Source organism: Furipterus horrens, unplaced genomic scaffold, assembly GCF_987537825.1.
Source record: "Furipterus horrens unplaced genomic scaffold, mFurHor1.1.pri manual_scaffold_3, whole genome shotgun sequence".
NCBI classification, from domain to species: domain Eukaryota; kingdom Metazoa; phylum Chordata; class Mammalia; order Chiroptera; family Furipteridae; genus Furipterus; species Furipterus horrens.
Window position 1 is genome coordinate 115,496,698 of NW_028327173.1, and position 24,076 is coordinate 115,520,773.

A 24,076-nucleotide genomic window follows, 5' to 3' on the forward strand; every position below is an offset into this window, starting at 1 on the left:
GTTGAGTCGACATCTTGCGATGACGCTGGAGTGTCCTCTCCAGTGAAGCTACAAAGCCTGGGCAGGGTGATATGGAGGGCCAGCTGTTGCCCATGCAGCAGACCCCCCCTCTCTTCGCAGCTGAAGGGTCCAAGGGAAAGACAAAGTCAATACAGCTTGGCTTCAGGTGCGCCGCAGGAGTTGCCGGTGTTGACTACAATGTCAAACCGCCTTAGGGACTCCGGCTCCGGATTTTCTGTCGGGGTTTACTCCCTTAGCCTTTCCCCTGAAGAGGTATGCCGCAAGGCAGCGGAGGTTTTTTGGAGTCAGAGTTTTCCTTCTCTGATTTTAGAGATGTCCTTCCTCTTTCCTCCTTTACAGTCTTGAGGGCAGCATTTACAGGCTAAAATAGAAAACTGGCAGTGTAACCTTCTAAGCAGATACTACCAATACCCTGCTTGGGTATACTCACCCAACAATAAACATCTCTTAAATGTCCTCCAAGTGCCATGCCTCGAATTAGTAAATGGCAGTGCAATGGCAGCCAAACATTTGGATCAGTTTCACTAAGTAAACCACCAACACAAGTAGGTTTTTAAAACAATAGAATAGTGTCTCATTTTATTAAAAATAATAACTATTTTTAAGCAACTTACCAGCAACACTGAATAAAAACCTGGCTGTGTTTCCCACTGTTTCAACTGCTCCTCAGCTGGCTTTAACACAGCAGTATCCTGACTGGTGGCCTGAGTTAAGACTTGAAGAACAACAGTGCTGGCACTATTGAGATCCATGGAAACCAATTGGCTCAGTCCGAATAGCCCGGCTCTCCAGCTTCCACTGTCCAACACGAAGTGGCGTCGGTTGGTCCCGCGCCCCACGCTTGCAAGTCCACGCGCCGCCGCCCACTGATGCCGAAAGCGGCTTCTAGGAACGCGCCATGTTCTGAGTCGCAGCTCTAAACGATGCGGACGCTAGAATATCGCGTCACAGACATCCACAGCAATAAAAAAGATCCATATACTGATGCACAAAACAACACAAATGAATCTCAAAAAGCATTACGCTAAGTGAAAGAAGCAAAGCATAAAAGTCTACATGAAGTTCTAGAAAATGCAAAATTATAGAGACAGAAAGTAGATCACTGGTTGCCTTGGGCTATGGGGCTAGAGGAAAGGATGATACAACAAGACACAGGATAATTTTTAGGGAGATGGAAATGCTTTAATCTTGATTCAATAGTAGTTATGCTACCGAAAAGCAATTTGGGGTCCTGCTGCCTGCCGCCACCCTCTAGGCAAAATTCCAGAAGCAAAGGTTTGGTGATAAAGAAAGTCTATCCAGTCACAGCTTCAATTACTTAAGCCTATCAATTAAGGCTAAACTCTAACACCTGGGCCCTGCTATCATTTCCCCCTGTTTTAATCACCTTATTTCTATAGGGCTAGTTACAAACTAAAACAGCATAAAATACAAAAACTACACAACTTTGGAAGAATGACAGGCTTCTGCCTCATAGCCTGTTCCCTCTAGAACACCCAAAGAATAAACCAGGGACCCTCTGCCAGGCCAGCCCAATCCTTTAGAAAAATAGGAAGCCCCACACTTTGTTCTTCCACAGAGACATGAACTTAACAATATACTGTCTAAAAACGCTTTAAGAGAACTCCAGAAACCAGTTAAAAAGTCATAATATCCCAGGAAAGTGCAAAGCCAAAACCAGCTACATTAAAATGGTTAAAAAAATTATTTCACCCATGAGAGCCCCTCCCCTAAGCCAGCACAGAAACAACCTTAAAGAAATGAAGACCTAATAATTATGAGACAAAAATAAAAACGACCATCTTAAATAAGTTCAATGAACTTCGAGAGAAAACAGACGACTAAGGAAAATCAGGAAAATGATGCATGAACAAAATGAAAGTATCTTAAAAAACAGAACTTCAGGAATTGAAGAATATAATAATTCAATTAAAATAATTTAATAGGTACTTGTATATTTAAAAACATTTTTCAATTAGTTTGCAAACATATTTGAGTATCTACGAGTCCGTTCAACGTTAGATGAGTTGAGTAGACTATTGATTTCCCCCCTGAAATCTATACCCTTTCCAACCTTCCCATCTTGGGAAAAGGTACCGCCATTCACTCAGCTGTGCTAGCCCAAGACTTGAGTGACACCCTTGCCTTCTCCCTTACCATCACTCTCGTCAGCAAGACCTGTTAATTCTATTTTCAGAACACATCGCCAGGTTGGGTCTGCCTCTCTCCAGCTCCAAGCTTCCACTGTAGTTCAAGCCACCCTCCTCTTGTTTCTGGACCTCTGCGGCGGCTTCCCCACAAGATTCTCAGCTGCCTCTCCTGCTCTCTTACATTCTAGTCTCTATCCAACAGCCAGCGTAGCCTTTTCAGCTATAACTCTGATCTTGACTACCTCCTGTTTGAAATCTTTCAATTGCTTTTCACTACAGTTAGAAAAAAAAAAAAATTCAAATCCATGACCATGGTCTTGCAAGCCATGGTGGATCTAGCCCCTGCCTCCCTTCCTATTCTCAGCTGGTACCACTCTCAAGGTATAAGGATAGCAAAGAGTCAGTACAGAGGCTTCACACACATTTGTGACCGTCATGTTCATTCCCCCTCACTTTTTCCCAGAGCTGTCCCTCTCACCACTTTCTTCTCTCACTTTTAACATTGCTTTTCCCATTAAAATAGGGGTGGCAAGCCAGACAGAATTATTTTAAGGGACTATACTGTATATAATGGCATTCTTATGAAATTCTCTAAAACAAAGAGTTGCTTTGGCACCTGTTTCAGGTTACTTATCAGGCCCTTATACAATCTTCTTCCCTAAGAGTTCTGCCAAGCCTCCTGGAAGGTAAGCAAAGATTGGAACATTTTAATACACTCTCCATAATATTATCCTCTGGGGATTTCTCAGATGCCCCTAAATTTGCAAGCAAGAAATTAATCTTTTATAAAGATCTGTGGCCTCAGAAAAGAAACCTTTGGCAGAAACTTTTCTGCCCCTCTGGAGCACCATTTGACATTGTAATTTTGTAGCAATAAAATATTCAAGAATATCTCCATGAACATGATTCAAAATTCTATCCTTGCAATATCAGATTTTTGCAACACAACATCTCATTTTTCCTATTTCCATGAAATTGAAGCTGCACTTTAGAAACTGTTTCTCCCAAAGATTATTTTTAATTCAATTTAAATTAAGCAAATGCTCACTTGAGCAGCTAAAGCTCTCTTAAGGACACTTAAATTAATGATAATTATTTAAACTTTCATATACTCACATGCAGTTCTCTTGATTTATCCTCCAATCAACATAATTCAAAATTATATCTATGGAGAGAGAGTTAGTTTATTTACATATTTTATGGGCGTGAAGAAAACACTTATTTTGAGGATTATTATTTTAAAGAAAAATGAAATGATTGAAATTGACTCCTAAGTTTTTACCTCCACACTTCATAGTTACAAGGTAGTCTACATAGCTTTGGGTAAAGTTTTAAAATCTACAATTTTTTAAAATTATTTATTTGTTTATTTATTTATTTTGAGAGAGGAGGGGAAAGGAGAAAGAAAGGGAGAGAAACATTACTGTGTGGTTGCCTCTCACACTCGCCCCCAACTGGGGACCTGACGTGCAACCTAGTCATGTGTCCTGACTGGGAATCAAACCAGCGACACTTGAAAAATCTACAATTCTTGTTAAAACCAAAAAATAAGAATGGCAATCTTCTTAATAAAGTCTCATGAATGCTGAACTCAAAGCACTGGATTTCTCTTTGATCTCTGCCTCAACATGTCTAAGCTTCACTATCTTAATTTACAGACAAGAACAATGAAGATTTAAAAGAATATAAATGAAAGATGTGGATGCATTCTATAAACTATGGAGGGTGACATATACATTAAATTAAAATTATGAAATAAATAGGATCAACAAATCCTCATTATCCTCTTGAGTTTCCATTAGTTCTATCAGCATTTTGCATTAGGACGATAGATCTACCTCTTTTGCTGTTAAGAAATGTTCTTTGAAGGCTTTTTCCTTTAAGATTTTATTTATTTATTTTTACAGCTAGAAAGGAAGAAATAGCGGGAGAGAAACATCAATTTGTGTGTAAGAGAAGCATCAGTTGGTTGCCTCTTGCACGCCCCCAATTGAGGACCAGCCTGCCACCCAGGCATGTATCCTGACCAGAAATCAAACTAGTGATCCTTCAGTTTGTAGGAGGGTGTCCAACCCACTGAGCCACACTGGCCAGGGCTAAGGCCCACTCAGCCTTGTGGTCATCACAAAGCCTAGTGTGATGTTTTGCATAATATAAGGGTGCAGTTAATACTCATTGAATTAATATAGAAATGTAAGTGTTAGTCTTTTTTATAGTAACTTAGGCTAGTAGATTAAAAATAATGAAGGCCTTTATGCCACATTCAAATATATTATAGCACTACACAGATTTCCATTTTAAAATGTGGGTGGCCAGAGCATGCATATCAATAGGCTTTTGATACAGTGGGTTAAAAAAACAACAGCAAAAAAAAAAACAAGGAAAGGGAATATTGAGGCAACACTTAATGATGCAGGTAAGTCTCAAATTTAGAATAGGTAAAATAGGTGGAAATCACTGAGGCAACCTGGGCTCCTAGAATCAAAAATATAGTAAGAAGACCAGCAGTTGAAACGTGAAAAGCAAGGTGAGGCCAAGCAACATGTAGAAAATTGTATATACAAATATAATTGTATATACAAACAGATATACATATTTCTTATATATATACTATATATATAACCTTTAATCATTTTTATCGAAGAAAATTCTTTTTTTTTTTTTTTTTTGCAAAAATGTTTTCTTTATTGTATCAGCATCATGGTTTTACCTTGAAAAGTAGATTTTAATCAATGTGGGGTTTATCTCTGCACATGATTTAACATAGGAGCCCAACTCTACTTTCCTTGATTTAGTGAATTTGTCTTGGCAACACTATCAGCTAAACAACCTGTTCCTTTTTGTTTACCTTATTATGTCATCTTTGTCATATATCAAGTTTTTTAATATTGTGATTTTGTACTATGTCAGTATCTGCCAGAGCAAATCATTAGGCTTTCCTTTTCTGCTTCAAAATAAACTTAGGTATTTTTTGTTCTTCTATTCAAATTTTGGAGACAGCTTGTTGCATGGGATATTATTGATCATATGTATTTGTTGACTGACTTGAAGATACTGAGGCATTTCCACTGTTAATTTTCTTATTATGAACATAGTATATTTCCATTTATACTGCCATTCTTTTCATTTCTTCAGTGTTGTTGAGACCATCTGGTTGGCGTAGCTTACTAAACCCAGGTAAGTTCTCCATATAAACTTTTATTTTATTTATTTATTTATTTATTTTGGTTTTTCAATTACAGTTGTCCCCTTTTCCCCCAATTTCTCTTCCCCACCCAACCCATGCCCTCTCCCGACATCATATCCCCCCCTGTTGTCCATGTCCATGAGTCATTTATACAGGTTCTTTGACTAAACCCTTCCCTTACTTATCCCTCTTCTCTTCCTCTCCCCTCCCCCCTATTGACTGCTATTCTGCTCCTTGTTTCTATTTAGTTCATTTGTTTGTGTTGTTCTTTAGTTTCCTGTATTAGGTGATATCATATGGTATTTTTCTTTCTTTGCCTGGCTTATTTTACTAAGCATAATTCTCTCTAGTTCCATCCATGTTGTTGCAAATGGCAGGAGTTCCTTCTTTCTTTCTGCTACATAGTATTCCATTGTGTAAATGTACCACAGTTTTTTGATCCACTCATCTACAGATGGGCACTTAGGCTGTTTCCAGCAATTGGATATTGTAAACAGTGCTGCAATGAACATAGGGGTGCATAAGTTCTTTTGAATTGGTGTTTCAAGATTCTTTGGGTATAATCCTAGTAGTGGAGTCACTGGTTCAAAAGGCAGTTCCATTTTTAATCTTTTGAGGTAATTCCATACTGTTTTCCATAGTGGCTGCACCAGTCTGCATTCCCACCAGCAGTGCAGTAGGGTTCCCGTTTCTCCACATCCTTGCCAGCACTTGTTGTTTGTTGATTTGTTGATGATGGCCGTTCTGACTGGTGTAAAATGGTATCTCATTGTGGTTTTTATTTGCATCTCCCTGATGGCTAATGATGTTTAGCATTTTTTCATGTGTCTATGGACCTCTTGTATGTCCTCTTCAGAGAAGTGTCTGTTCAGGTCCTTTGCCCATTTTTTAATTGGGTTGTTTGTTTTCTTGATGTTGAGTCGTATAAGCTCTTTTTTTAAGTATATTTTATTGATTATATTGTTACAATAGTTCCAATTTTTTCCCCTTTGCTCCCCTCCGCCCAGCACCCCCCTTCCCCGACAATCCCCTCCCCAAGTCCATGCCCATGGCTCACCCTTTCATATATTCTTCTTTTTTAAAAATAATTAATTAATTAGTTAAATACGTATAAGCTCTTTATGTATTTTGGAAATCAGTCCCCTGTCTGTGATGTCATTGGCAAATATGTTTTCCCATATGGTTGGTTTCCTTTTCATCTTGCTGATGTTTTCCTTTGCTGAGCAGAAACTCTTTAGTTTGATGTAATCCCATTTGTTTATTTTTTCCTTTATTTCTTTTGCCTTAGGAGATGTATCCGTGAAGAAATTGTTACGTGAGATATCTGATATTTTCTTGCCTATGTTTTCCTCTAGGACTTTTATGGTGTCACGGCTTACATTTAAGTCTTTAATCCATCTTGAGTTTATTCTTGTGTGTGGTGTAAGTTGGTGGTCTAGTTTCATTTTTTTGCAGGTCCCTATCCAGTTCTCCCAGCACCATTTGTTAAAGAGGCTCTTCTCACTCCATTTTATGTTCCTTCCTCCTTTATCAAATATTAGTTGACCATAGAGGCCTGGGTTTATTTCTGGACTCTCTATTCTGTTCCACTGATCTATATGTCTGTTCTTATGCCAGTACAAGACTGTTTTGATCACAGTGGCTTTGTAGTATTGTTTGATATCTGGTGTTGTGATTCCTCCGGCTGTGTTCTTCTGTCTCAAGATTGCTTTGGCTATTCGGGGTCTTTTTTGGTTCCATATGAATTTTTGGAGTATTTGTTCTAGGTCTGTGAAATATGTCATTGGTATTTTAATAGGGATTGCATTAAATCTGTAAATTGCTTTGGGTAGTATGGCCATTTGGATGATGTTGATTCTTCCCATCCAAGAACATGGTATTTGCTTCCATTTATTTGTATCTTCCTTAATTTCTTTCTTCAATGTTATGTAATTTTCAGAGTACAGGTCTTTTATCTCTTTGGTTAAGTTTACTCCTAGGTACTTTATTTTTATTGTTGCTATAGTAAATGATATTTTCTTTTTTGTCTCTGTCTCTGATATTTTATTGTTGGTGTACAGAAATGCCTTAGATTTCTGTATATTTATTTTGTACCCTGCGATTTTGCCAAATTAACTTATTATATCGAGTAGTCTTTTAGTGGAGTTTATAGGATTTTCTAGGTATACTATCATTTCATCTGCATATAATGATAGTTTTACTTCCTCTTTCCCAATTTGGATGCCTTTTATTTCTTTTTCTTGTCTGATTGCTGTGGCTAGGACTTCCAACACTGTTGAATAGGAGTGGAAAGAGTGGACAACCTTGTCTAGTTCCTGAATTCAGGGGGAATGCTTTTAGTTTTTGTCCATTGAGTATGATGTTGGCTTCAGGCTTCTCATATATGGCCTTAATTATGTTAAGGTATGCTCCCTCTATTCCCATTTTGCTGAGTGTTTTCATCATAAATGGGTGTTGTACTTTATCAAATGCTTTTTCTGCATCTATTGATATGATCGTGTGAGTTTTGTCTTTCATTTTGTTTAGGTCATGTATTATATTTATTGATTTATGAATATTAAACCATCCTTGCTTCCCTGGAATGAAGCCCACTTGATCATAATGTATGATCTTTTTGATGTTTTGCTGGATCCTGTTTGCCAATATTTTATTGAGGATTTTAGCATCTATGTTCATCAGTGATATTGGCCTGTAGTTTTCTTTCTTTGTTGTGTCTTGACCTGGTTTGGGGATTAGGATAATACTGGCTTCATAGAAAGAGTTTGGGATTTTTCTCTCTTCTTGGATTTTTCGGAACAGTTTGAGGAGGATAGGAGTTAGTTCTTCCCTGGATGTTTTGTAGAATTTGCCTGTGAAGCCATCCGGTCCAAGGCTTTTGTGTGCAGGGAGATTTTTGATTACTGTTTCAATTTCCTTCTTTGTTATTGGTCTGTTGAGACTTTCCACTTCTTCTTGATTCAGTTTTGGAAGGTTGTATGTTTCTAGAAATTTGTCCATTTGTTCTAGATTGTCAAATTTCTTACCATACAGTTGTCTGTAGTAATTTCTAACTGTCATTTGTATTTCTGTGGTATCAGTCGTGATTTCTCCTCTTTCATTTCTGATTTTGTTTATTTGGGTCTCTCTCTTTTTTTCTTGATTAGACTGGCTAGAGGCTTGTCGATTTTGTTTATTTTTTGAAGAACCAGCTCCTAGTTTTGTTGATCTTTTGGATTGTTTGTTTAGTCTCTATGTCATTTAGTTCTGCTCTGATCTTTATGATTTCGTTCCTTCTTCTTGTCCTAGGCTTTGTTTGTTGTTGTTGTTCTAGTTCTTGTAGCTTTATGGTTAGGTTTTTTATTTGCGATTCTTCTATCCTTTTCAGATATGCCTGTATTGCTATGAACTTCCCTCTCAGGACTGCTTTTGCTGTGTCCCACAGGTTTTGGGCTGTTGTGTGCTCATTATCATTAGTTTCTAGAAATGTCTTGATTTCTTTTTTGATGTCATTGTTAATCCATTCATTATTTAATAGCACGCTATTCAATCTCCATGAGTTTGGGTGTCTTTGATTTTTGTCTCTGAGATTGATTTTTAGTTTCAAGGCATTGTGATCTGAAAAGATGCTTTATATGATTTCAATTTTCTTGAATTTGTTGAGGCTTGTTTTGTGTCCTATCATGTGGTCTATCTTTGAAAATGTCCCATGTGCATTTGAAAAGAATCTATATTTTGCTTCTTTGGGGTGAAAAGTTCTATATATCAGTTAGGTCCACGTGGTTTAGTGTGTTGTTCAATGCCTGTATATCCTTGGTGTTTCTTTGCTTTGATGATTTGTCTATTGTTGATAATGGACTGTTGAAGTCCCCTACTATGAGTGTGTTGTTGTTGATGTACTTCTTGTGGTCTTCTAGTATTTGCTTTATGTATTTGGGTGCTCCCATGTTGGGTGCATATATGTTTATTAGTGTTATATCTTCTTGATGGATTGTTCCTTTAAGTATTATGAAATATCCTTATTTGTCTCTTTTTATTGCCCTTGCTTTGAAATACATTTTGTCTGATATGAGGACTGCTACCCTGGCTTTTTTTTCCAGTCCATTTGCTTGGAATATTTTTTTTATATCCCTTTACTTTCAGTCTGTGTAAATCTTTTGTTTTGAGGTGTGTTTCTTGTAGACAGCAAATATGTGGGTCCTGTTTTCTTATCCATTCCGTTACTCTATGTCTTTTAATTGGAGCATTTAATCCATTTACATTTAAGGTTATTATTGACGTGTATTTACTCATTTCCCTTTGTACCTCTGTTCCTCTCCTCTTTTTTTTTTTTTTTCTTCTTTTTACTTAGAACATTCCCTTTAGCATCTCTTGTAATGCTGGTTTGGTGGAGATGTATTCTTTTAGTCTTCCTTTGTCTGAGCAACTCCTTATTTCACCTTCCATTTTGAATGAGAGCCTTGCTGGGTAGAGATTCTTGGTTGTAGGCCTTTGTTTTTCATTGCTTGAAATATTTTGGACCATTCCCTTCTGGCTTGTAATGTTTCTGTTGAGAAATCAGTTGATAGCCTTATCGGAGCTCCCTTGTATGTTATTTGCTGTTTTTCTCTTGCTGCTTTTAGGATTCTCTCTTTGTCTTGAAATGTTGCCATTTTAATTATGATGTGCCTTGGAGTGGATTTTTGGGGGTTCCTCTTCATTGGAACTTTCTGTGCTTCCTGAACTTGTATAACTTTTTCTCTCATCAGGTTGGGAAAATTTTCTGTCACTATTTCTCCTATCAGTTTTTCAATTCCATGCTCCTTTTCTTCTCCCTCTCTAATTCTGATGATCCTGATATTATTTCTTCTCATGCTATCCTGTAATTTCCTTACATCTTGTTAATATTTTTTCAATCTTTTTTTATTTTGCTGTATTGCCTGGGAGTTTTTCTCTACATTATCCTCTAACTCACTAATCCGATCCTCTGCTTCGTCTAGTCTGCTTTTAACTGATTCTACTGTGTTTTTCAGTTCAGAGATTGAATTCTTCAATTCTTCCTGGTTCTTGTTAACAGTTTCTATGTCTTTTTTTATGCTGGTTTAGTTCTCTGCAAGTTCCCTGTAATTTTCTTGGAGCTGCTGGTAACTTCCTTGGAGGTTGTCAGTTGTTTTTAAGGATGTCAAGTATATTGAGTTTCTTTACCACCATTGTTTTGAATTCCATGTCTGACATTTGGGCTATGTCTATTTCATCTATCTCTCTTTCTGAGGATCCCTCTTTTCTTTTCATTGAAGGGTTATTTTTGCGTCTTACCATGTTGGATTCTTCTTGTTTGTTTTTATTTATTTATTTATTTGTTTTTTGTTGGGGGGGTGGTCTGCTTTGACTTCCCTCCTTTGTGGTGTGAGATTCTCTATGGGAGATCTGGAGGTTTCAGTGGTGTAGTCTTTTTGATATCCTGAGCCTGATGTTCTTGAGTTACCATTTATGTCATTTGTTTATACTGTCTGGTTATATTTCAGATGCTCTTTGGTAGGATCTTCCTTCTGGCTAGTTGACTGAGAGTCACTCTATCCACTTTGTCTTGAGTTCTTTTGTGGAGATACTGTTAAAAGCATAAACACACAGCCCAGGCAGGAGACCCACACTCTCAAAATATATCCCCCACCCTCTATCCCGCTATCGTCAGCCAATGAGCCCGTATTAATATAAATGTAAAGAGAATAGAGCTTTTATACTATAAGAAGAATAGATAAGAGTTGTTTTTAGGGAGGAAAAATATAATTTTTGATAGAGGGGATGATAGATTAATAATAGTTGAGACTATGCAAGCCTGTAGGTAATATTTACATTGTATGTTAATAAAAATAGAAGAAAAGGATGGAAAATGCATAATATAGTATGAAAGTGGGATTGTATTGTATTGGGTTTATATAGTAATTATATTCTATTATTTAGAGTGATAGGGGGGCTAAACTAGACACACAAACAAATAAACAGGATTAAAGAGAAAGGATGAGAAGGAGAGGTTATATGCAACACGTTAGAGATATAGTTTGTTTTTCTTTTTGGAAAGGGAAAAAAAGAAAAACAACAAGAAAAAAAGAAGAAAGAAAGAGAGAAAAGAAAGAAAAAAAGAAGAAAAAAAAAACCCGGAAAAAGAAAAAAACAGAAAAAAGAAGAAAGAAAGAAAGAAAAGAAAGGAGAAAGAGAGAAAAAAAGTGAAAAAAAAAGGATGTTTTTACTCAGTTCAGCCTCGGTGTGTCGTCTTCTTTTTCTGCATCTGCAGCTGGTCTAGTGTGGTGGTTCAGAGGTTCTTATTTCTTGTAGCAATGGTGTGCGCTCGTGGTTGCCGGCACGGCGTGCTCCCTTGCTGCCTGCTGGAGCCAGCTGAGGTGTCCTTGCGAGCTCGTCCCTGCACATGCAGGCGGCCCGAGAGCTTGCCCCGCGGTTGGCACCTATTGTCCCTGGGCCGAGGTGTTTTCGTGCTCGCGTGCCCGTGCCCTTAGTCCCGCTGAGCCGAGCTCCCGGAGTTGGTCTCTCGCCTCTTAGGGCGGGGCCGTGGACACTTGTGCTCAGTGGAAGTGAGCGTCTGTGAGTCGCTGCCGCCCGCTGTTCCGGCACCGCAGCCGCCCACCTTCCCTCGCCCGTCTGGGCGGGCACGAACAGAGCCTGAACTAGTGGTCTGCATTCCGGCCTGGGGCCCGGCGCCCACTAGAGCTGGCTAGGGGTGTCTGCGCACGGTCCTCTGCGTGTTCAGTGGGCCCTCCCTGTGCCCGTTGGGGCACTGATCTTATGTTCATTGGGGAGTGTCCAAGGGACACCTGGACTCACTGCCCCATGCACCTGGGCCAGTGAATGAGGGCACTTCCCTATGCGCGTCCCCGCGACACAAGGGGAGGGTTGGGGAGTGGATGAGCGCGCCTCTGCGCCTGCGCTCCTCAAGGACAGCCTACCAGCCCCAAACTTTCCTCCCCTCTCCACTGTCCACTATAGAAAAATATAAAGGAGAGTTATGTTCTCACTTGCCCAGCAGCACGCTGTCTCCTGTCCTTCAGCGCCAATGCCACTTGGTCGAGTCACGTCTCTGCCAGCGGGCAGAGATCCACTCTCCTCCCGACTCCTCTCTGGGGCAGCCTGTGGTCGCCAAAAAGCCAGAAAATTCTTTTTTAAGCTCCCTGGGTCAGTAGGAAGAGCAATCCACAAATCTGGCCCACTTAGGTTTTATAGAAGATAAGTGGAGATGCTTGGTTAGACTGGGGAGTAAGCAGCCAAAAGCAAAACCATCTGAGGTTTATCCATAAGGAAACTCTACAATGTAAACTTAACATTCCTATTTCCACTTCCCTATATTTGGGGAAAATGGACCATGCTTTTTTACATAGCAACTCTTCGTCCCTTCTTATAAATTTGAGACCATGTGTAGGAGATGGAAAGCTTTTTACTTCTGCAAAAAAATTATATCTCATCTAGTTACAGAAAGTATCCTGGCAGCATCATATGAAACACTGTCAGTGAGGTCAAGCATAAAATGGAAAAGTAGGTTTCCTACCATCATAGATGCATAACGAAGGAGTAACCCAGGGTCATGGCTTCCCAAAACATCCTCTAGTCTATAACTGCAGTTCCCAACACTAAAATCTCTCCTTTTAGTTAAGACATTGTCTTCAGGTAGCCCTTATTAAAATGCATGTTTCCTAGAAACAGTAAAATATTAACCCACTGAATCGTTAGTCAAACTATGGCACATTAATACCACGGAATGCCACACAGCAGTCAAAAGGAATGAAGTAGTGATTCACACAGCAACTTGAAATAATAAAGTTGTAGTTTTGTACAATCTTTAAAATTTGACTCAATTCTTCTCTCTTCTACTATACTATAGGTTTGCAAGGTGTTACCATTGGGGAAACTGGAGTAAAATGTACACAAGATTTTTCTGTATTATTCCTTACAACTGAATGTAAATCTACAATTACCTCAAAATAACCACTAAGCTGTACATGAGTTGCTTGAGAGAGGCTCTCCATGTGTCACTGATTTGCTCTTACAAGACTGTCTCGCACTTCCTCCACCGGATCCCAGGGCAAGTGACTGTAAAGAAGATCCTGTGCACCCAGCCATCAATAGGACAGTTGAGTCTCTAGCAGTCTCCCCTCTCTCCCTGGTGGACAGAATCCCCGATGATCCCCACCACCAAATGTTATGTGAGCACCACCTCCCAGCTATGTCGGTCTGGGCTGGGGAGACCAGCAGTGGGGTTGTAACCCCACTTTCCTCAGGGACAATCTTTGCAGCTGAGATATCTCTCTAGATACTCAGCCCTGTCTATGGGCACAGGGACAGCCCTCCTTCCTACCAGTCTTGATGTGGCTTCTGTAAATCCTTGACTGTAAGACTTCTGTTCAGCTCACCTTCCATTGGTTACTCTGGTTGATTATTCTACAACTTAGTTGTAATTCCAGTTCAGAGTTGGGAGGAGGCAGGTGCAACTTTCACCTATTCCACCACCACCTTCAGTCTCCATTAAATATTTTACTTTTAAAAGATTAACCCATTAATATAATTTTACATATTGGATACACTAGCTCTTACCTGAAAACAAGATCATGGAACAGAAATAAGCCAAATGAAGATTGAAAAACCAGGTAGCCTAGCAAAATGGGCTTCAGAATTAGAAAACCTTCATTCAGTCCCAGAGATTTGGGACGACTACATGCTATTAAATTATGTAACCTCTTGGGTCATCAGTCTTCTCATTTTAAAAATGAAGTTACTAATGTCTCCTTTGCAAGGTTGCTGTGAGGAATAAGTTGGATAACCATTGTCTGGCATCTTGGTTGGCACTCAATAAATGGAAGCTATTATTGTTAACAGGTGAGATAAAACATTGGAGCTTCCAAAGAAAAGACAGAATTATGGGATATACTGGAAGGGATCCTGGATGCTCAAGGCAGCATGTAGCAAACAGATGCTGAAGCACTGTGAAGACCAAATTATTAGCAACTCCCAGGAGTTTATTTCCACTTGGAATGCTCTCCACTGATATCTACTTGGCCAGCTTCTTCACTTCATCCAGGTCTCTACTCAGGTGTCAGACTATTGAGAGACTTCCCTTGACTATTCTTTATAACATAGCATCATCACTCTCTATGCCCCAACTTTCTCTCCCTTCCTCCCTCCCTCTCTCACTTTGTCTCTCTCTCTATCCCTCTCCCCACCCCACCCCCATCCTGTGCCCCAACCAGAATGAGAATGTAAGCTTCATAAGACCATAAACATGGAATTTTCATTCCCAGGACCTCATAACTCCCACACAGCATGTACTTAATAAACATTCTTTGAATAGTGAATAAATTCTTGCTTACTGAAGCCTAAGTAATATTCTGGATAGTTGTTTTTCCAATTATGTAACAAGATAGAAAGAGGGAGAAGATAAAGATCATAGTCACTGCCTTCTAGAATCAAATAATTCCACCTATACCTTCTAGCTTCTTCTTTGTACACACCATTCATTCTCATCCAACATAGTATCTGCTGTGTGAAAGACACTCAGAACATGAAATGCCTTCACAAACATTTTCATTGTTAAAATCTGCCTCTTCTGAGATTGGTTTTGGTCCTCAGTAGAATCTAAGATGCCACTGCCCATGCTCTGGTTCTTAATGAAAACAAGTGGACAGATTAAACACTGTAAAATCATAAAGCAGGCCCTATTTATCTTGGACATTACCATACTTCCTCCACCAAGATACATTTAACCCTTTATTACTACAATATGATCATCAAATTATTCTTGACTACCTAAGCCACTGCAACATCTCACCCAGCCTGATCATTGATGGGAGTCACCCAGTGCTCAGAACTTCTCTAAATTTTATGAATTTTAGCATCCTTCAAATTACTCTCACTGGATATTATTCCACCTAAGCTTATCTAAGTACAACAAAAGTATTCTGACTGAAAGTACTGTAAGTCACTCAGAATACTCTAAAACAATGATGAATGAAATCACAAGTCAATTTCTAATTAGATTAAGTTCTATTATAGTGATTGCAACAACCAACACATTTCTCTAATAGGATAGTAATTTTTAATATATTTCACTGTAACTTTTAAACTTCAATCTTTTTTGCAAAAGTCTAAATTTCAAATGAATTTTCAAGTCCAGTGAAACATTATACATCATCTCTGGAAAATTATAAATGATTCTATTTCAAATAGCAAAGTATTTGAAATGTAACAGTAGGTTGTAAATTATCTACAGTAAACTGATGGAAGCAATTCTCTGTGCAATTAATCCTGTCAATACAAATTTTTCAATGCTAGCTAAAGTTCTTAATAAGAGTAGGCAGCTTCTACTAAAACAAAGCCCTGAGCTGGTTGAAACAGAAAACTAATATAGACATATTACAGGGGGATACAGCTGTGCTCTAACGTTTATTTTTAAAAAGATGGAGGCCTAGACAGACACACTGTGTCTCCCTCTAAAACTCAGAAAATCGAGCTGCATGGAAGTCCAACGAAGATATAAAGAGGAAATACTCATCCAGACAGGTAGGAGGGGTGGAGCGGGGGTGGAGACTGTGCCGTGTGGTAGCAGCAGCAGTCCATCAAAAAGCACAGTCACACATTTTGTAAAGTAGGGAGGGACACCTGAGGAGCACTCCCAGAACTGGACCAGACCACAGAGCTCACGGTTCCAGCACTGGGGAAAATAAAGCTGCATTGCTTCTGACTGTGCAAACCAGTGGGAGTTGGAGTGGAGGAAGAAACTGCCAGTCTCTCAGCAGAGTCCACTTGTTTAAAGGGCCCCCACATTCCTAAATCATCCGCAGACCCGCTCACTCTGGTAATGACAGTCAGAGCAACAGCTAGAGGGGAAATGGTCCCATATGGGAAGCATGAGAAGTCCCTGGAAAAGGGATGAGTGCTGAGCAAGTGGCATTGTTCCCTCTCAGACCCCTAACCTACATACAGCACCACGGGTCACCTCATACTAACAAATACCTAAGGCTCCGCCCCTTACAACATAACAGGGACAGCTCTGCCTAAGACACAGGGGCAAACAAAAACAGGAGCCTGTCAAGATAAGGAGACGGAAAAGTATGGCCTAAAAGAGGAAAAGAGATCAAGGTTCCAGTGGAAGAACTAAGCGATGAGGAGATAGCCAACCTAACAGACACTGAGTTCAAAACACTGGCGTTAAATATGCTCACAGGCTTGACAGATATGCTTAAGTATGGCAAATACAGAAAGGAAGAAGTGAAGGCTATGCTAAATGAAACGAAGGAAAATCCACACAAATCCATTGGTGAAGGAAAGGAAACCAGGGTTCAAATCAATGATTTGGAACATAAGGAAGAAAAAAACAGTCAACCAGTACAGAATAAGAAAACAAGAATTGAAAAAAAATGAGGAGAGGATTAGGAACCTCTGGGACAACTTTAAACATGCCAATATCCAAACCATAGGGGTGCCAGAAAGAGAAGAGGAAGAGCCAGAAATTGAAAGCTTATGTGGGAAAATAATGAAGTGAAACTCCCCAAATTTGGCAAAGGAAATAGATATACAAGTCCAGGAAGTACAGAGAATTTCAAACAAGCTAGACTCAAAGAGGACCACACTGAGACACATTATAATTAAAATGCCAAAAATTCAAGATACAGAGAGAATCTTAAAAGCAGCAAGAGAGAAGCTGAGAATTATCTACAAAGGGGTGCCTATAAGACTCTCAGCTGATTTCTCAAAAGAAACTTTGCAGGCAAGAAAGGACTGGCAAAAAGTATTCAATGTGATGAAAAGCAAGGACCTGCAACCAAGAATACTCTATCCAGCAAAGCTATCATTTACAATGGAAAGGCAGATTAAATGCTTCCCAGACAAGGTAAAGCTAAAGGAGTTCATCACCATCAAGCTCTTAGTAAATGAAATGCTAAAGGGACTTATTTAAGGAAAAGAAGATCAAAACTATGAACACTAAAATGACAACAAACTCACAACTATCAACAACTGAATCTAAAATATAAAAACAAAATCCAACTAAGCAAACCAGAATAGAAACAGAATCATAGGTATGGGGATCATTTGGAGGGTTATCAGCTGGGAGGGGGTAGGGGGAGAAATGGGGAAATGTTGCAGGGATTAAGAAGCATAATTGGTTGGTACAAAATAGACAGGGGGACATTAGGAATAATATAGGAAGGGGTGGAGCCGAAGAACATATATGCAACAACCCATGGACATGAACTAAGGGGGTGGGATTGATGGAGGGAAGGGGGTACAGGGCGAAGGGGAGCAAGGGAAAAAATTGGGACTACTGTAACAACATAATCAATAAAATATGCTTTTAAAAAAGTTCATACAAATTTACTAGAAAGGGGGTTTGAGGAACTGGTAAAGGTTTTGTTGGGCATTGCAGATTGAAGTTTGGCATGCTAAGGAAACAAGGTGAATGATAGTATGGGAAAAGCTATCAGGATATGCTCTGGCTTTAAAATCATTTCTTACAGAACGGTACTCTTAAAAACATTAAAAATGGGGTAAATCAAAAGCCCAAAAAAGAAAACTAGAGTTGTTGACATCTGAGTTGTTTTACAAAAATATCATAGCCTAACAGATTAAGCTATAGATGTTCTACAAGGTACTTGTTGCATAAAGCACCACAAACAACCAAAAGAAAAGGGAAGTAGGAGGAGAACCACCCAGCATTGACTTTTGGGAGACTTAAAAGAGGAGGATTAAATCTGAGCAGTTTTTTTATATAGTCCTAAGTGAATTAAGTGCTTGATTTATAAATGCTTCCATGAGGCTGCCTTTCTTTTAGTTTACTTAAATATCCCCTAATAATACAGCTTGTACTTAATATTTTTGCCCTGGCTGGTTTGGCTCAGTGGATTGAGCGTCGGCCTGCGAGCTAAGTGTCGCTGGTTCGATCTTCCAGTCAGGGCACATCAGAGAAGGAAAACTCTGACTCCAAAAAACCTCCGCTGCCTTGCAGCATACCTCTTCTGGGGAAAGGCTAAGGGAGTAAACCCCGACATAAAATCCGGAGCCGGAGTCCCTAAGGCGGTTTGACGTTGTAGTCAACACCGGCAACTCCTGCGGCGCACCTGAAGCCAAGCTGTATTGACTCCGTCTTTCCCTTGGATCCTTCAGCTGCAAAGAGAGGGGGGGTCTGCTGCATGGGCAACAGCAGATCCTCCATATCACCCTGCCCAGGCTCTGTAGCTTCAGCTTCACTGGAGAGGACACTCCAGCGTCATCGCAAGATGTCGATTCAACACGGGAGGAGACAGATACCATGTCACTCCCGAGTCGGACTGCACAACCATTCTCGGCGGTGCAGATAGACTCTTAAGAAGCTACACCATCGTCTCTCGAGACGGACGGCTGCCGACGACGACTTAATATTTATGGATCTTCTAGCTATAGGGGACTATGTGGGCCCTACAGCATTACTGCTTTCATCTGAAAGAATCCTAAAGAACTTATTGCAATTAATTTACTCCATATATTCAATAAATATTTAGGGGGTGCTAGACTGGATTTCAATCTTAGCTCTGCTACTTACTAACTGCATAACAATAACTCAACTTATTTGACTTCCCTTTGCTTCAAGTTTCCCATCTGTAAGATGGGATTGTCTGATTATTAAACTAGTTGAATTAATCATAAGATTGTCTAAGAATTAAAGTAGTTAATATACCTAAAGCACTTAGAACAGTGACTGGCACATAGTGAAACCTAGAAAGCTTTAGTTGCTGTTGTTGTTTGTAGGGCCTTGCACTAAGTGCTAAGAATGGCAACCAAAACCAGAAAGACTCCTGATCACTTGAAATGTTCAATCTTTAACCAAATATCAACTGAAATAATGAGCTCTAAAGGGGAAAACTGGGATACTATAAATGTATATAACAAACGAATCTCCACAGTAAATGAAGCCAGACCCACCTGGTTTGTAGTATCTGGCGGTGCAAAGCCTCTCCTTAGCTCACTCCAGCACCTGACTGAGTTCTCATTGTTTCCAGACTGGCAGTTGACTGAGGTTAAGGTGGGACTTAGGTCTAGAAAAAGGGGCTGTTGTTCAATCTGAAGGATGAGTCAGATGCACAACTTTTCAAGCATTTGCTCAGATAAAAATACAAAAAAGATTTCCCATTTGACACTATCCATTTTGTGTATGTTTCCTTCTTCCAGGAAGAGGTGATTATGCTTGCCTGGGATTCATGCCCACTTGGTTAACATTCAGGATATAGACATTAAGTAGGAAAGGTTTTTACAAAACAATGAGAACTATGACCACCTGTATCTACATGGCATAACTATTAGGACCAAGAACTAAGACCACCTGGTCAACATGACTATGTTATTTGCCCAGAAAAGTTAGGTAATAAACCAATAAATAACTTTACCAATTCAAGATCCCCAGAAATTCATTTCTGAGACAACAGCATGCTCCCTGGGGCAGACAGCTCACCTATCAAGCAACAGTCTAACCTCAAGAACTGCACTATGCTTCATCCATCAATCCAAAGCTTTTATGTCATAAAATCTTCCCAGTCAACTTCTTCCCCACTTTACAAGGCCCATCTTAAATTCACTTAGCCCATTTTTATTAAATTGACTGAAAAGAGCACTTGTCAAAAGGACTAAGGTAGCATCTACAAACTATCATCTGATTAACAGTTATTTTCCCTTGGGTTTGCTTAATCAAATTGATTAGAATAAACATTATTCAGTCAAAAGTACTAGGTACATGTATGATTTCACTTATATGTGGAACCAAATAAATGAACTAACAAAATAGAAACAAATACAATGAACAGACTGACAGCTGTCAGAGGGCATGGTGTTACGGGACTGCATGAAAAGGTGAAGGAATTAAGCAAAAAAAGAAAAAATCTCACAGACACAGACAACAGTATGGTGATTACCAGAGGGAAAGGATGGTGGAGGAAGTAGAAGAGGGTTAAGGGGGGGAAATGATGATGAAAGGAGACTTGACTTTGAATGGTGCGCACACAATATGATAGAGAGATGGTATATACATAATTTTATTAACCAATGTGGCCCCTCAAAATTCAATAAGTAAAAAATTAATTAAATTTAAATTTAAAAAATACTAGGTACACTGGTCAAAGTTATCAGGCCTATTAAAACTGTCCAATATTTTAAACAATAAAGACAGAGACTCCAATTATTACAAACATGCCTATTATGTCTACTTGAGAGGGAAATAAAACAAACCTTTTTCCTATTGACAAGCATCTATAGTCCCGAAATGTATTTATGCATAATGTTGCATCTTCCTAGAATTATCATTTTAAAATGAACTCATCTCTTACCACAAAAACACCTGTAAATGAGAAAAGTTTTGTGTAGTTAGGATGTGGTCATTGTATACATATAAAGGAAAAAGTAGTCTATTAACACAGCTGCAAAATGTGTCTGGTCACCTAGTGCACTGTAGTAGACCTTCAATAAGGAGACTCATTACTGAGCACAGCAGAAGAAAGAAAAGGGGCTTAGGAGTGGGGTACTTATGAATGTCATTTCTGGGGTTGCTTTTTATTCATGTAAGTATGCTATACACAATTCAGGATTAAGTTCTTTCAACCTTCCCATTTAAGATATGTGTATCTGTAGTTTGTTTATTTGCTAATCAAGTTGCCATGTTGAGATTGCCCCTAAGAGTAAGATATGGATGATAAGGTTCATTCTCAACCCAATGACAACCAGAATGAAGCAATTCATTTTAAAAAACTGGTAGACCTACCCACTGGAAAAAATCTAGTTTAAAAAGAGGTAAATATAAAAATTTTATTCAATTCAAATTACTTTGCAAAATGTCTATATGAAGTGTTAAAGAACAGGTAAATAATAGCAAAAGAACTACAAGAATGTCCATAAACATTAAAACTCGATGCAAAAGTATCTGATTCTAATAGTTATAAATGCTAAATGACAAAATATAATATTATTTATCCCAGATCTAAAACTCTACAAATATCCTTATTTAATTTCCCCATTTTGAGCCACTGTCTAGTCTCTGTCAATGTGATGACTTTCTTACAAAATGAGTTCTAATAAATATAGCTCTGCTATATTAACAGGTTGTCTGATAAAATATTGGGCATTCAACAACAGTACATATGCCATGACTCCACCTAGGAATGGTATTGAATAAAGATTGTATTAGATGGTGGTGTTATAGATGAGACAGTTTTCTTTTTCACTATGATCTATATTTTCAAATCGTCTCCATAGTCTTGGTTCATATTCTTCCTTTTAAAAGAAGAAGTTTATTTTAATATTTAAGACTCTATATAAAGCAATTTTATTAATTGATTATTTTTAGCCTTAAGCAAGCTATTGTCATTGATATTGAACCCAATGAGTTACTGAAGCAATATTCCTGGTTCATGTTTTTTGGAATAAGCTTGGGGAGTGAGACCTGTTATTATGACACAAGGGTTTCTCTGGCATTCTCAAAATTAAATGACATAAAAATATTCAACCTTCATCTCTTTTTTTAAAAATTGAAATTACTAATATAAACTAACAGTGGCAATATAGTTTTACCAAAACTAACTGTACATAGAGAAAAGCAAAAAATAGAAAACAATGCCCTAAACTGAGTTGCTACTACACCAGTGATTTACAATCATGTCTACTTAAACAATGACCCAAAGTAATATATGGCCAAAAGAGAGTCTCTGTCACATGCTAAGAAGTAACCCCTTGAGTTCAGATGCTCACTCCTAGCTTTTGATTTGTTAAGATTTTTGTTTTGTTTTGGAGTGGAGTGGAGTGGGTTTGTTTTGGGCAGCTTTTCAAAATCTATTTTGCACATACATTAATTATATTCAATTTACTATTTTTTTACTACTTTTAACCAAGTTAATAGATTTAATCTTTTACAAAGAATTGCTTTACCCAATTCATCAAGATTTATTAAGCTCACTAGAACATTTTTCCAAATTGTTCTACTGACAACATGGGCACTTCTAAGTCTCTTATTGAGGTAGAGTAAAAGTAATGAGTTCAAATTCTAAACACAATTTTTTAGAGGCCGTTCAATTCTATGTTAAGACACATCAATCGTCGTCGTCGGCAGCCGTCCGTCTCGAGAGACGATGGCGTAGCTTCTTGAGAGTCTATCTGCACCGCCGAGAATGGCTGTGCAGTCCGACTCGGGAGTGACAATCCCTGCCACAGTTGTTACAGGTGAAGGCAGATGGCCGTTGTTGCTGCTGTTGACGCTGCTTCCGCCTCAATCTTTTCTGGACCGCCTCCTCGTTGCGCGCAGCCTCCGCGCGTGACGTACCCTGCCTGACCGCGAGCCTCCAGGCTAGGCGGTCGTCTGCTTGAACTTCCCATGTGTTGAGATTGATGGAGCATTGTGTCATGTCCTTTTTGCAGATGTCTTTGAACCGCAGTTTTGGGCGCCCTGTCATCCTCTTGCCTTCTGCTAGCTCGCCGTAGAGGAGGTCTTTGGGGATACGGCCTGCATCCATTCTTTTGACATGGCCGAGCCACCTGAGGCGTCTCTCGCTAAGAACTGCATGCAAACTGCTCATATTGGCTCGCTTCAGCACCTCGGTGTTGGGAACCTTATCCTGCCAGGCGACATGCAGGAACCGTCGCAGGCACCTCATGTGGAAGCTGTTGAGTTTCCTTTCGTGCCTTGCGTAGGTGGTCCACGTCTCGCTGCCATAGAGGAGAGTGCCGAGTACGCAGGCTTGGTAGATGCGCAGTCTGGTTTTCTCAGTGAGGCTGGAATTGTTCCACGCTCGCCGGTTCAGTCTGGCCATAACTGTGGCTGCCCTGGCGATTCTCCGGTTGACCTCCAAGTCGACTGACAGAGAGCTCGAGATGGTGGACCCGAGGTAAGTGAAGTCGTTGACAACCTCCAGGGTGTACCCGTCGATGGTGATGCATGGGGGAGTCCCCGTGCCTTGAGCCATAACATTCGTCTTCGTCAGGCTGATGGCTAGTCCGAACTCCTTGCATGCGTGGGAAAGGCAAGTGACTAGCTGCTGGAGTCCCTCTTCGGAGTGTGATGTCAAGGCTGCGTCGTCGGCGAAGAGCATCTCACGGATGAGCACCTCTTTGACTTTGGTCTTGGCTCGTAGACGGGCCAGGTTGTAGAGCTTGCCATCAGATCTGGTGTGAATGAAGACACCCTCGCTGCAGTCCTTAAAGGCGTATTGGAGGAGCATGGAGAAGAAGATTCCGAACAGCGTAGGCGCGAGGACGCAGCCCTGCTTTACTCCGCTGCTGACTGGGAAGGCCTCAGAGGTTGCGCCGTTGTAGGACACCGTGCTGTGCATGTTGTCGTGAAAGGACATGACCACAGCAAGCAGATGTGGTGGACAGCCAATCTTCCGTAGCAAGCTGAAGAGTCCGCTTCGACTGACCAGATCAAACGCCTTCGTAAGGTCGATAAAGGCGAGGTAGAGTGGTTTATGCTGCTCGTGACACTTCTCCTGCAGCTGGCGTAGGGAGAAGATCATGTCCACTGTTGAACGGCCAGCTCTGAAGCCACACTGGGACTCTGGGTAGACGCGGGAAGCAAGGGTCTGCAGGCGGGCAAGAGCGACCCAGGCGAATACTTTGCCGACGACGCTGAGGAGAGAGATGCCCCGGTAGTTGTTGCAGTCGCTGCGGTCTCCTTTGTTCTTGTACATGGTGATAATGTTAGCATCTCTCATATCCTGGGGGATGTAACCCTCCTTCCAGCAGCGACAGAGTAGAT